Genomic DNA, 12,765 nt, shown 5'->3' with positions numbered 1-12,765 from the left:
GTTCCAGAGCTCCCCGGGGTCAAGGCTTTGTGGGGCCTGTATCACGTCTCCCCAGTCTCGTTTCTTCTCCCGTTTCCAATGGTGTTGATCCCTAAAATATAGTCTGCATGCCCAATTTTGTCTCAGCATCTGCCTCAAGAGATCTGGACCTGCACAAGAGGCATTCAGGAAATATGTATTGAGGGAAAAGGTGAATGAATGAATGAGTCTATGAGCCCCCAATTCTCTCAGTGGCATCTCTATAAGTGATTATACAGCTTTTGCTTTATCATAGCTAGTGGCAAGTTAGAAACTATCTCCCACGGCTACCGATTCTGATGTTAAATACTTCTAATATTCAGGAAATTAGAGTACATTAGCTTTTGTTAATGTTGCTGATAGGCAAATCAATTTTGTGGCTCATACTGAGCTTATAGTTGACTAGAGTGTTTTTCACATTAGGATGACTTTTTTGCATCCATGTGAAATACTATGTACATATTTTAGCTTATTCTACAAATTTGAGCCCATTATTTCAGGCTTTTAAGCATTTTAGGAAATTGTCATCCAATATGCTATTTCTCTCAAAGTAGACATTTATTTGTTCTTTGCCTCTCAACGTTTTTCTCCTTTATTTCTAGCCACAGTCCATGATATTTATTCAGGTTTATCTTCCACTGCTCTCATTCCATGGGTTCCACATGAGGTTTCATACAACCTAGATTTAAGCCAAACAACTCATCTTAACTCCTTCTCCTGGAAATGCAGACAGAGTAAGCCAGTGGCAGAAACCCATCCAATCTGATGCACCTAGGACTAGCGTGTGCAGGACTGAGAAGGATGGGCACCTCTGGGAAGAGGTAGGAATGGCCTTGTGCCAGCTGTCTTGCCCTATTAAGGGGGGTGTAGGGTTATTGAGATCCCCATAGGAAGCCCAGGAAGGAGCCAGCAGGATACTAGGCTGAGCCAAGAGGAGGAGGGGAACACAGTCCTGTAAACACCACTGGAACCTTGAACCTGGCTTCATCTGACCTCTGCCCACACCTGCACTTCTCTGTTACCTGAGCCAATGTATCTGTACTTTACATAAGCTTCTAGTCACCAGGGTTTCTACCTGCTGCCAAAAGGGTCCTAACAGATGCAGTCAACCTCACGATTGATCAGCATGGCAAGTGTTTAAGCTGGGAGAAGTGGCTTTGCCCTTCTCTGAATGACCCTGCATGTCCCCTGCTCTGTTAATAGCAGGTGAGGGCTGGGTGCTGGGGGTGAAAGGAGCAGGACAGGTCAACATGTGAGAGATATGACAAGTGGCCGATCATAGCTGATGTCATCAAGGTGCCTCTAAACATAGAATTTAGGCTAAGGACCTCCAGCCCACTGAAACCAGCTGGGAGAAGGTGCAGTTGTAGGTGAGCCCATTGTTAGCATGAAAACCCACACCAGGATGTGACAAGGTTGGGGGGAAATGACCAGGTGTTGAGGAGTGCTCCAGAGGTACAGACACAGGGTCCAAAGAGCACATCAGTTTCAGCCACAGTTTTAGAAACTCCCAGAAACACAGTATCCTTTCCAATAGACAGAATTCCACAGGCAGATGAGATTTGGGGAGCTAGGTAATTATAAATAGAACCAGAGAAGTGCATTGGTTAGGGACAGGCAGTTGTACTCTGCCACCAAGCATGGCCAGCTGTGGTGGTAACATGGGACGTTGGCGGTGTGGTGATGAGGAGCTGAGATCTGGGACCTAGACAGCACCTTGTGCAAAAGATTTAGCCAACTGAGTCTGGGAGGGGGACGGGCTTGGAACACTTCGACTTGGTTGTTTGTTGCTTTGGGTGACTGACCACAAAGGAGACATGAGGAGCAACATGAGGGGCCAGGAGCTACCCTAGTTCTTAATGTTGTATTGCAGATTGAGAGCAGGATAGCCACGCAGCCACTGCTAGGCTTTCTGTCCCAGACAGATCCTGTGGATGGAGCCAGTTATAAGGCCTGGGAAAATAGCTGTAAGAAGGGCAGAGACATAGGCAAGCTCAGGGGAACAAGCAGCATCCCGGTGGCAGATGACTGATGGGCTCCTTCCAACAAGTGGTGAGGCCTGTGTGTCCTCCCTGTGAATCTAGGCTGCCCTTGTGACTCGCTTTGACTGACAGCATGTGGAAGAGGTGATGCTGTGTCAGCTCCAGGTCTGCCCTTCGGAGGCCTGGTGACTTCTGCTTTTGCATTCCTGGGGTCTGGCCACCTCATAAGAAGCTTGGGTCACCTAGAATACTGGATGATGAAAGGCGACATGAATCGAGAGCCTGGGAGGTGAGACACCATCTTGAGCACTTTCTTCCCAACCAACCTCCCAAGTGAAAGCAACATGGGATTGGGCCCCAGTGAGCAGAAGAGCCATTCAGCCAAGCCCCGGCCAACCCACAGAATCATGAGAACTAAGAGACCATTGTCGTTTTAGGTATTTTAAGCCACTAAGTGGCATGCTGGTTTGTTATAATGCAATAGAAAACTAAAACAAACTGCATATCACAGCACAGACTGTAGACAGAAACTCTAGACAGAAACTTCTTCCCGCAAAGATGTCTGAAGGGACTTCTGGTTAACTGCTGTATTAGCTTCCTAAGGCTGCCATGACAAAGTGCCACAGACTGGGAGCCAGAAGCAACAGAACTTAACATCTCACAATTCTGGAAACCAATAATCCAAAAATCAAGTTCCTTCTGCGGGCTGTAAGGGAGAATCTGTTCCAGGGCTCTTTTCTCAGCTTATAGCTGGCTGGCTTCATGTTCATGTGGTGTTCTTTGCGTGTATATGTCTGTCTCCAAATTCCCCTCCCCCCTTTTTTTTATAAGAGCACAGTCATATTGCATTACAGCCCACCATAATGATTTTATTTTAACCTGTGAATACCCTATCTTTAAATAAAGTCACATTCTTGGGTGTTAAGGACTAGGCCTTCCAAATATTAATTTTTTTGTGGATGGAAGGACATGATTCAACCCAGAACACACACTAAATGGAGTGGTAATGTGATTTTGCACAAAATATTATGCAAACTTGCGTGTCAATAAAGAAGAAAAGAGGAGAGCTCATATGTGTCACCGTCTCATACTGGAGACATGTTAGAGAGATGACCAACTTAGGTCATCCTGGAAACGATTGTTCTTTTCCATGCCCTTTCCAAGATTCAATGTGATTGCTCTAGTGAGCCAGGAAAAATTCCAATAGGAAGCGCAAGAAAGGGAATGTCTTTCCCTGGCATTCCCCACTTAGCGATGGAGTTACAAGAAGTTTGCATCATGAATAATTAGAAGTCTGGAACTGTGGCATTTCAGAATTGGATGGGCACACAAGAATTCACAAAAGTGTCCTCTGGATACTTTTTCTCCTAAGCCAGTATCCAGTCAGCCAGACTAGATGTGAAGGCAAGGATGACCTCAAATTATCTCTATGACTAGCCTGGCCTAGGATTAATTCATTTCTGCATCGTCACTTATTCATTCTTCATTATTTATTCTGCCCATCAGTCATTCAATAAATATTTAACAAGCCCCCACTACGTGCCAGTTATTGCGTGGACCCTGAAATACAAACATAAATAAATTATGCTTTCTCATTGGCAATCTGGAATCCTATTTAGGGCCTCATGGCACTAGCTTCCCTCTGCCACACACCAGAGACTGGGAGGATTTCCGAAATGATTTTTCCTCCATGGTGAGTGTTCAGCAGTTCCGTAAGGAACATGGATGCTCTCTGTTAGGGCATGGACTGTACTACCGGGAGGATGCCTCTGCAGATTCAAACCACTTCAGAGGACATTCTGGAAACACAGTTGAAGGTTCTAGTGTGGGGACCACACTCGATGTCTTAGCAGCTTTTTGAGAAATATCCATCCTTAAGGGGATGTTTTCTATTGTGATCATGTAGAACTATCAAATGTGGTTTTCTTCACATTTGATGTGAGATTAATAGCAACAATAGTTGAATGTGTGTGCATTTTTATACTCTTGACTTCAGCATTTATAACCCTACTGGTGAGAATTGATCTGGTTATCAATTGACTATCGTGAAAGTAAGATTGTAGTACAGCACCAGTTGATTAAAAGTTTTGTGGGTTTTTTTTTTGTTGTTGTTGCCCTCCTAAAATATACAAAGCAGTTCTGCATCCCCAAACATGTACTAGGTCACAAAACAACTAATTTTAGTTGTGTATTTCCTGGGTGAGCTTGTACTGAATCATTTTCGACTGACACATTTAGCTGGGCCCATGGAGTGCGATTTCTCTGGATAATATTGCAGCCATTCCTTGTGACTAGAACGATGTTACACACTACAACTTCCTCATTCCGTGCCCGTGGCAGACATCACTAATCAATTATGGAAGCCTTTCCTGCTGAGACCAGTCATAGCCTCAGAAAGCCCTCAACACCCAAAGCTCCAGATAGCCTGCAGGCATTAACTATAGTTGGAATTAGCGCAAGGAATAAATCTTATTTGCCTAACAGCTCTGTGAGAGGTGACAGTCACAACAGCTCAGACATAGTCCCATTACTTTTTGTAGACAAGAGTTTTAGAGTTCTGTTCCAACTGTGCGGCTTTATTGCCCCAAAGTGAAACATTTATGAAATGAAGGGGGTGAGATTGCAAGCGCCACCAACAGCTTTGGTTATTATGTGCTTTGTACCGAAAGACGTCACCGATTTCCAGATAGTGGAAATGTACACTGGGGGTAGCAGCTCTTCCTGAGAAAGAGGGTTATGAGGAGTGTGCCAAATGAATGCCAGAGATAATCACCATTCAGCCACGCCCAGATATTCCTGTGCAGCTTCTGGGCATCACTCTTACATTTTCTCTTTGGTTGGAATTTATTGAAATTTTATTCAAAACTACCATGAATTAACCTGCAAAAATACATTTCCCTATAAAAATAGGAGGCCTGCTGTGAGTGCATTACACATAGATGTGATATTTTCTTGGCATATGGTTTACATCAGCCAGTGTTCTGTATCTGTATAAACTGTTTTTTATCCTTCTGTGTCCTACCTTTAGATTATGCCTTTGCATCTATTGTCATTCAGGTCACCTTGAATTCTGTCTCTGGCTTTTATGAAGTTAAACACACCATAGACAGTGGTAGCTTCAGTGGGATTGCTACATGTGTTATAAAAAAAAATGTGACTTTTATTTTCTCCATCTTTTTTTTTTTTTTTTTTTGCCCTTTAAGGGAAAAAAAATTGAGTTGACTAATTGGATCTAACCCACTGATCCCATCCAATTGACTGGGAACACATTTGTCATTAATACGGTGAAACGAATCAAAAGCAATTCTTGATTCTGTGTCGGGAGGTAGATGCCATCTAGATGGACCATCTGTCGGTCGAGTGCCAAGCTAAGGGAGAAGTGCTGAAACAGACACATGCCATCATTAGAATAACTGAGGAAACTCAGCTGAAACAGACCCTGAACTGAAATGACAGTTTTGTCATTGTTCACCACCATCAGATTTCAAAGTTACTAATTTGATGCCGGAATTACTTCAGTGGACAGATGTCCATTCTGACATCCCGAGCCTTGACCAAGTGTTGAATAACCATATAAGCAGACATAACCGGCACCGAGGAAGGGCCTGGGAGAGCCAGGTACCAATTAAAGGAGGAGCTCTTGACCCAAAGTTGCTTGGCAAGGCAATTTCTGGAGAACCTGTGAACTATTTTTGACCTTTGCTTGGGGGTCTTTACAGTCCTGTTCACTCCCCAGGCCCCTGGCCAACCCATCTCCTAGGAGTCCAATCTTGGAGAGAGTAGAGGAGCTTCCTCCAAGTCCTCTACCAGGGAGAACCACCTACTGGGGACTGTGAACACCAGGGGCTGGAGGAAAAGGTCATGGGGTTATTGGTGTGATAGAGGCAGTGTCAGGCTTGGGGACAGTCACAGATCAAAGAGAGAAACTGATGCTGGAATAATCCTGAGACTTATGACATTGGAGTTGTGCTGGGGCAATATAGAGTGGTCACAAACTCAGTGAACTCACACGTGGAGAATGAGGCAGAGCATTCCAGTTGGAGCCCAGAAACCAGCCCAGACAGGTTACATGGGAGAGTGAAATCAAGGCAGGGCCATGAATTAAGCCAAGTAGATGGGAAGACCTCAGAGCTATGTCCATCCAGCAGTTGAGAATAAGGATGTCCCCTGGGTCTACTGACAGTGGCAGAGACCCTGGCCAAGAAATGGCTTACAAGTTTTCAGCATGAGCTGGTATTTAGTTGAAAGCATGGGTTCTCCAGGGCTTACAGGGAGCAATAGCTAGAGATGCAATTGATGTGTGAGACAGATCCCACCAGGCCAAATATGAAGACAGTCTGCACCCACCTGGCATCTGTTTGCCTGTTTGGTTGGCCAAACTCAATTCCTTCACATTCTTTTCATCCCAAGCCCCTCTTTGGCTCCCCACTCACCCCTCAATGAATTTCTTAAATATGTACAATATGCTGGGTGCACAGGTGCTATGATTAAAATGTCTAATTGACCATTATTTCTATTTCCTTCACTATATCCTTCCTCTCATTCTTTCAGTTCAGTATCTTCTCGGGATCGTTTTTAATTAATCTACCTCTTCCCCATTTTTGCATATAAACCGCCCCCACGGTATTTCCCAAACACACTTAATTTCAGGATATGCCATTGCTTCCCTCTGAGAGAAAATATTTTCCAGAAGAAGAGGCAAAATTTGACAAAGGAACAAAGGAATTTGGTCTTAATTCTCGTCTTCTAAGTGCTCTATGTCCCATTTCAGAATGTCTTTCCTATTTTATTGTATTGTATTTTACTTCAATTATTTCAGCATATTACAGGGGTACAAATGTTTAGGTTACATATATTGCCTTTGCCCCACCCAAGTCAGAGCTTCAAGGGTGTCCATCCCCCAGATGGTGCGCACCGCACCCATTAGGTGTGAATATACCCATCCCCCTTCCCCCTCCCACCTGCCTGACACCCGATGAAAGAATGTCTTTATTTCGTGCTGTATCACTTTATAGAAGTTACACAGTGTAGGACCAAGGTTCTTAACCTGGGGCTGATGGTGAACCTCTTTAAATTACAAGCAAGAGTGTGTATGTACACGTGTGTGTGTGTGTGTGTGAGCTATTTTTAGGAGATGTTTCATCAGACAGTCAAATGAATTGAGATCCCAAAAGAAAAAATGTATAAGCATTTGTACAGGATGAAAGCCCTAACTAACAATTAACTTCAGAAGATCTGAACTTCAGTCTTAAGGCTACTGCTTACTAGTTTAGTGACTAGTCCGTGACACCCTGTGGCTCCCCTTCCTTGGTTGTAAGACAGAGACGGTAGCACCAGCCCAAATGAGATCATGGAGGTTAAAGCATTTTAGAAACTCAACAGTTCAATAAAAGTGTTAGGTTTTCTTATTTTGCCAAATCTCTCAATTATATAAAAACAGAAGGGCTGGATCAAAAGTCAAACCGCGAAAGAGTTTGGCTGCAAGGGATGGGCTGTTTTAGAGGCACACACAGTACACGTGCTCTATGACATTAAAATCACACCAAATTCCTCATTAGCTTTGTGTGCAAAGAAGGAGACAGAAGCATTGGGCAGCTATTCAGTTTATTAAATAATCAATTATCTGGATATTTGGACAGATGCAATTATAATTTCTTGCTTTGCTATTTCTGTCTGGACGCTACTCCCTCTTTTAGTGCATAAACATCACCAAGGGTACAGCCCTTGTGTGAACAGCTGCCCTGCACAGAACAACTCTTCTAAGAGGTTTCTGCAGTTAGTTCCATGCGGCATTGACTTTGCTACCAGCTCCAGTGACAGCCAGCTCCAAGCAAAGGAAGGAATGGTTCGATATTTTCCCTCCAACAAGAGAAGAGCTTTGACCTAAGGGGAGCCCTGGATGCTTTCAGAATCTGAGTCCGGTGTGATCCCAGCTAGCAAATTAAACAATGAACCAGATCGAAAAGAGGCCAGAGTGAGAGTCCAGAGGAGCAAGGTCCCACTTTATTACCAAGAGAGTAACACCTTTTAATTGGTTAACACAACAAATAAAGAGGTGGCAGCCTTTCTAGCCGGCTTCTGATTTGCTCACACATTAAATGGATTTGAGAAAACAAAATCCTTTCCTCACTTAATTTAGAAGCTGTGATTTTGATTAGGAAACAAAGGGCCGCACAGGAAACAGTCAGAGATGAAGTGAGAAACCGAAGGAAGCTTCTAAATGGTAAGAACTAAATTTATTAGAAAGTCCCCTTTAAAGCAGGTATAATTAAATGAAAATAGCTTTATGAATTCAAGATTTAGAGGAAAACTTCAATCTTGTGGAATGTCAAGAAAAGAAAAGCCACATTTTGCAGGATGCACACAGGAGGCAGGGGTGTATGAAGGCCATTTAATTTTGAATAATACTAATGTCAACTTCATGGATCCCTCCCGAAAGTGGCTTCTTTTTTGCCTTTGGCTTAGTCATCCTACTCTGTCAACAAGGCTAGAACAAATTAATTTGGTACCTGAAAATATTATTTTCACTCCTACAGGAGACTAACTGAAATCATAGGCATTTACAATGGCATTAAATTTTAGAAGTACGGCTGTGATAGTAACAGTTTTTTCACAATGTAGGTGCGGCTATCCAGGTGCTTGTGCGGCCCCCGGGCTCCACGAGGGCACCTGTAAGGTCTTCCTGTCCCATCCGGACCTAGTTTCATATTGCAGTTGGCATTTACAGTGGCAGCAACAACGCTGTTGCGTCCTGATTAACTAAAGTCCATACTTTATTCTGACTTCTTTAGTTTTTCCCTAATGTCCTTTTTCTGTTCCGGACCCCGTCTGGGACACCAGGCTACATTCCGTCATTGCGACTCCATAGGTCCCTCTAGACTGTGGCATGTCTCAGCCTTTTCCTGGTTTTCCGTGACCTTGATGGGTTTGAGGAGTGCTGCTCAGGTATTCTGTAGAATGTCTTCCCGTTTGGGTTTGTCCGATTCTTTCTCTCGTGGTTCGTCTGGGGCTCCAGGCTTTGCAGAGGAACTACCGAAGTGAAATGCTGTTTCTATCAAGGAACCTGCTAGAACATAATTCGTGCATAACAATGTTAGCCTGGGTCACCCGGCCAGGTAGTGTTTGTCAGATTCTTCTGTACAGGATACATATTTAATCATTTATTGATACCCATGTGGACTTATGGATATTTACACTTTTTTTTTTTTTTTGCTCAATTTGTTCCAGCTTTGTCCTTTGGGAGTTCTGTTAGTTGGCTCATGTGTCCATTTGACATATCCCATGGGGACTTTTTGATGTTTTAATTTGTTTTTGAGCACTTCCTTACCTTCTAGCACAGCAAGACCGTCTAGATTCTTCTTGTACATTTCCTGTTCCAGCCCTGGACTCAGCCATTTCTCCAAGGAGCTCTGGTTTCATTTATTGGAGAGTGGTAGGACTGTTCTTTTTCTTTTTTTTTTTTTTTTAAAGTGTTCCTACCACATTCTTCCAATCTCTCCATTGCCGCCCTAACCGTAGGAACCAAATTATTTCCCCCTGATGCTTTAGTATTCTGTTTAGGGCCATCAAAACCTGCCTCTAAGATTGAAGCTCTTCATCATATTTGGAGGCCCTTCCTAAATATCTCTCACTTTTCTCTCACATTTCTACTGAACAGCACAGTTTTTTTTCCCTTCCCTGGCACCTATAGAGTGTCAGCAGTAAGTTGAAAGGAAAGGAACACAGAGGAGACCGAGAGAAGAAGTGAGCTCAGCTCTCTCTGGAGCAGCATATTATTTTTAATTAATGCTGCTGCCATTTCTCACGCTCCCAGCCAAATGGATGCAACAGGAGTTGTGTTGGCATCTGAGACAGCAAGTGGAGAGGAACAGCAGTTACAGGGAGGGGGCGACCGCCCCCCACCCCGAGTCTGGGCGCACTTTGGAGCAAGTCTCAATTCACACGCAGATCGCCGGAGCGTGGCAAGTCTGTGGGCTGGAAGTCGACTGCTATAGAAAGGTTCCCCCGGGACGGGAGGCGATTCCCACTTGCCATCCTGCTGAAGGCCTGTAAAGAAGACCTTTCCTGGTGACTGTCACACGCAGGGCCAGCTTATGGGGAGCTCTGGAGTCAAAAATGGGCACAACTCCCACCCCCAGTACCTTGCTGCTCATTCCCAGAAAGGACAGACATCCCTGGGCGGAGTCCACCCCTCTCTCTTTGTTTCGGCTCAGTTGTTCCTTCTTCATGCCCCACTCTTTGGATTATCGCTCCTGGGCTCCCTTAAAAATGTCAGATGGTTTCCTTTGTGTTTGGCTCCACAGACAGTTCTGGAGGGCCGAAGGCCTGCCAGTGACCACGGCTGACACTAGAGGAGCAAAGAGGGACGAGATGTGGCTCACGGTCAAGTGCAGAGATAGCATCAGACTGTGCGATATTTGTAGCATCTAGACCAACATTTTCATGGTATGTTATAAACGTAGATTCTGTCGCTTGTATCTATTTGTTGTTTTTCATTGGTTTCTAGACAAGTATACTTATTTATTTATATCTTTTAATTCACAGATAATGTGCAAACGCATTCCTTTTTTAAAAAATTGAAATATCACATATGAAGCCAAAGTCCTCTCTGATGGACACACTGCGCCCCCACCCACCCCAAACCCAGCTGTACCTCCTCCTCCCAAATCCTGATGCAAGCACTGTTTTGAGCTTTTTTTTTTTTTTGTCTATCTTCCCAGATAAAAAGTATATTAAAAAGTACTCCCTCAAAGTCAGGGCTGTCTAATTCACAATAGTCCGGCTGACAATCACTGCCTGGTCTCTTCCCTCTCCTTCCACTCCCTTTCCCCTGTCACTGAGCCCTGGTTGGTGACAAAATTCCAGGCAATGCTTGGAGTGCGGATGAGCCAAGATGGCTCTTGTCAGCACTGAACAGTCAGAATAGGAGACAGAGGCTGGACGCGGGATGGCATGCAGATGTCCTCGTCAATTAATCCAGGCTGGGCTAGATAAAGGGGGCTGGCCTTGGGGAATGAGCCGGGAAGCGAAAATCACCAAGAGAAGCGATCGGGACGGGAGTTCAGAACTGGAGAAAAGGATCCGAGCTGGGGTGGAGACATGAGCAGGACCGTGGTGCTCTGGCCCGGAGGGGACAGGGAAAGCAGGGCCAGGCAGGCAAAGCCAGGGGCCTGCAGACCATGGTCACAGGCAGAAGACGGCAGCATTGTTCCCTAAAAGGCGGTTTGCTTTGACCAAGATTTCCCGCCTTGGATGTGCCCAGATCAAGGAGCGTACATTGCCAGCAGCACAGAAGCCCCTCCTCATGCCTCTGAAACACGTGAGGTTTTCCTTGGCGACCCTACTCAGGCCTTGCTCTCCTAGTCTGGAAGGGCCCAGAAGTCCCGCAGATGGACAGGGGTGTGTTTGTGTGTGTGTCAGCTCTACTGATCCTGGGAAATAGGGACACGATTTCAAAAACATTCATGTGAGGCCAGGCGCAGTGGCTCACGCCTGTAATCCTAGCACTCTGGGAGGCCGGGGCAGGCGGATCGCTCGAGGTCAGGAGTTCAAAACCAGCCTGAGCAAGAGCAAGACCCCCATCTCTACTAAAAATAGAAAGAAATTAATTGAACAACTAAAATATTATATATAAAACATTAGCCAGGCATGGTGGTGCATGCCTGTAGTCCCAGCTACTCGGGAGGCTGAGGCAGAAGGATTGCTGGAGCCCAGGAGTTTGAGGTTGCTGTGAGCTAGGCTGACGCCATGGCACTCACTCTAGCCTGGGCAACACAGTGAGACTCTGTCTCAAACAAACAAACAAGCAAACAAACAAACAACAAAAAGAAACATTGGTGTGCATTTTTCTTTTGTCCTTCTATGTACATGACCTTCTCCCTAATAGACTCAAGGCATTCATCCTCCTGGGAACAGAGGGGACCGGTTTGGTAGGGAGGAAATGCATAAGGACTGTTTTGGAAAGAAAGCAAAGAGAAATCTCCTGACCTTCAAAATCGTGTGCTGTGTAAAGTCAACAGCGGGTGGAGAGCCAGGCGTTGCTGGGAAAGGAGTGACGTTCCCAATCCTCTGGCTGCCACTTAGCATGGCCGGGGGCAGGCGAGCGAGAAGGTCTGAGTAGATAGGAAAGAAGTGAAGGGGTGTTTCTGGCCTCAGTGATTGTGGGGTAGTGGATGGCAGAGAGAAAAGGGAAAACGGAAGATGGGAAGAGGGACTAGAGACTGTCGGTCTTGCAACCCTATTTCCTCTTCTAGAATATTAATATCTGGCTACCTATCTTCGTATCCTTCTATCCAGCCGCACACACAATGTACATATGTGTGTGATTATAACATGCGTGTTACATTATGATAACAGGCAGCACGGGGCATCCCTGCACAGTTAGGAAGGGGAGGCGTTCGGCTGGGCTGCGTGCAGGTCTGCCTTGCTCTGCTGAGCTGCCGCTGCACCCCCTGTCGTGTGGGCACCACGGCAAGTGTCAGGAGACCCACCGGGAGGAGGCGGAGGTGACCGCACAGCAGAGGCCGAGAGGGGGACAGCCTGGGCCGGGGGACAGACGGAGGATGTAGCAATGGCAGGGAGCACGGCGCCAGCAAGAACAGAGAGGAGGCTGGGCCAGCGGTGGTGGGTCCTGGATCCCATCCCAGCCGGAAAAGAAAAGCCACAGAGGTTCAGCCGCAGGCGTCGGCATCAAGCGCCGGCAGGACATCCGGTGACAGGGTGCACCTGGACAGGCAGCCTGAGTGCGGCTCAGCCCCCTTCCCCA

This window comes from Microcebus murinus, chromosome 18, assembly GCF_040939455.1.
Source record: "Microcebus murinus isolate Inina chromosome 18, M.murinus_Inina_mat1.0, whole genome shotgun sequence".
NCBI lineage: Eukaryota > Metazoa > Chordata > Mammalia > Primates > Cheirogaleidae > Microcebus > Microcebus murinus.
The sequence above is the reverse complement of the archived record's forward strand: the minus strand, read 5'-3'. Positions refer to the sequence as shown.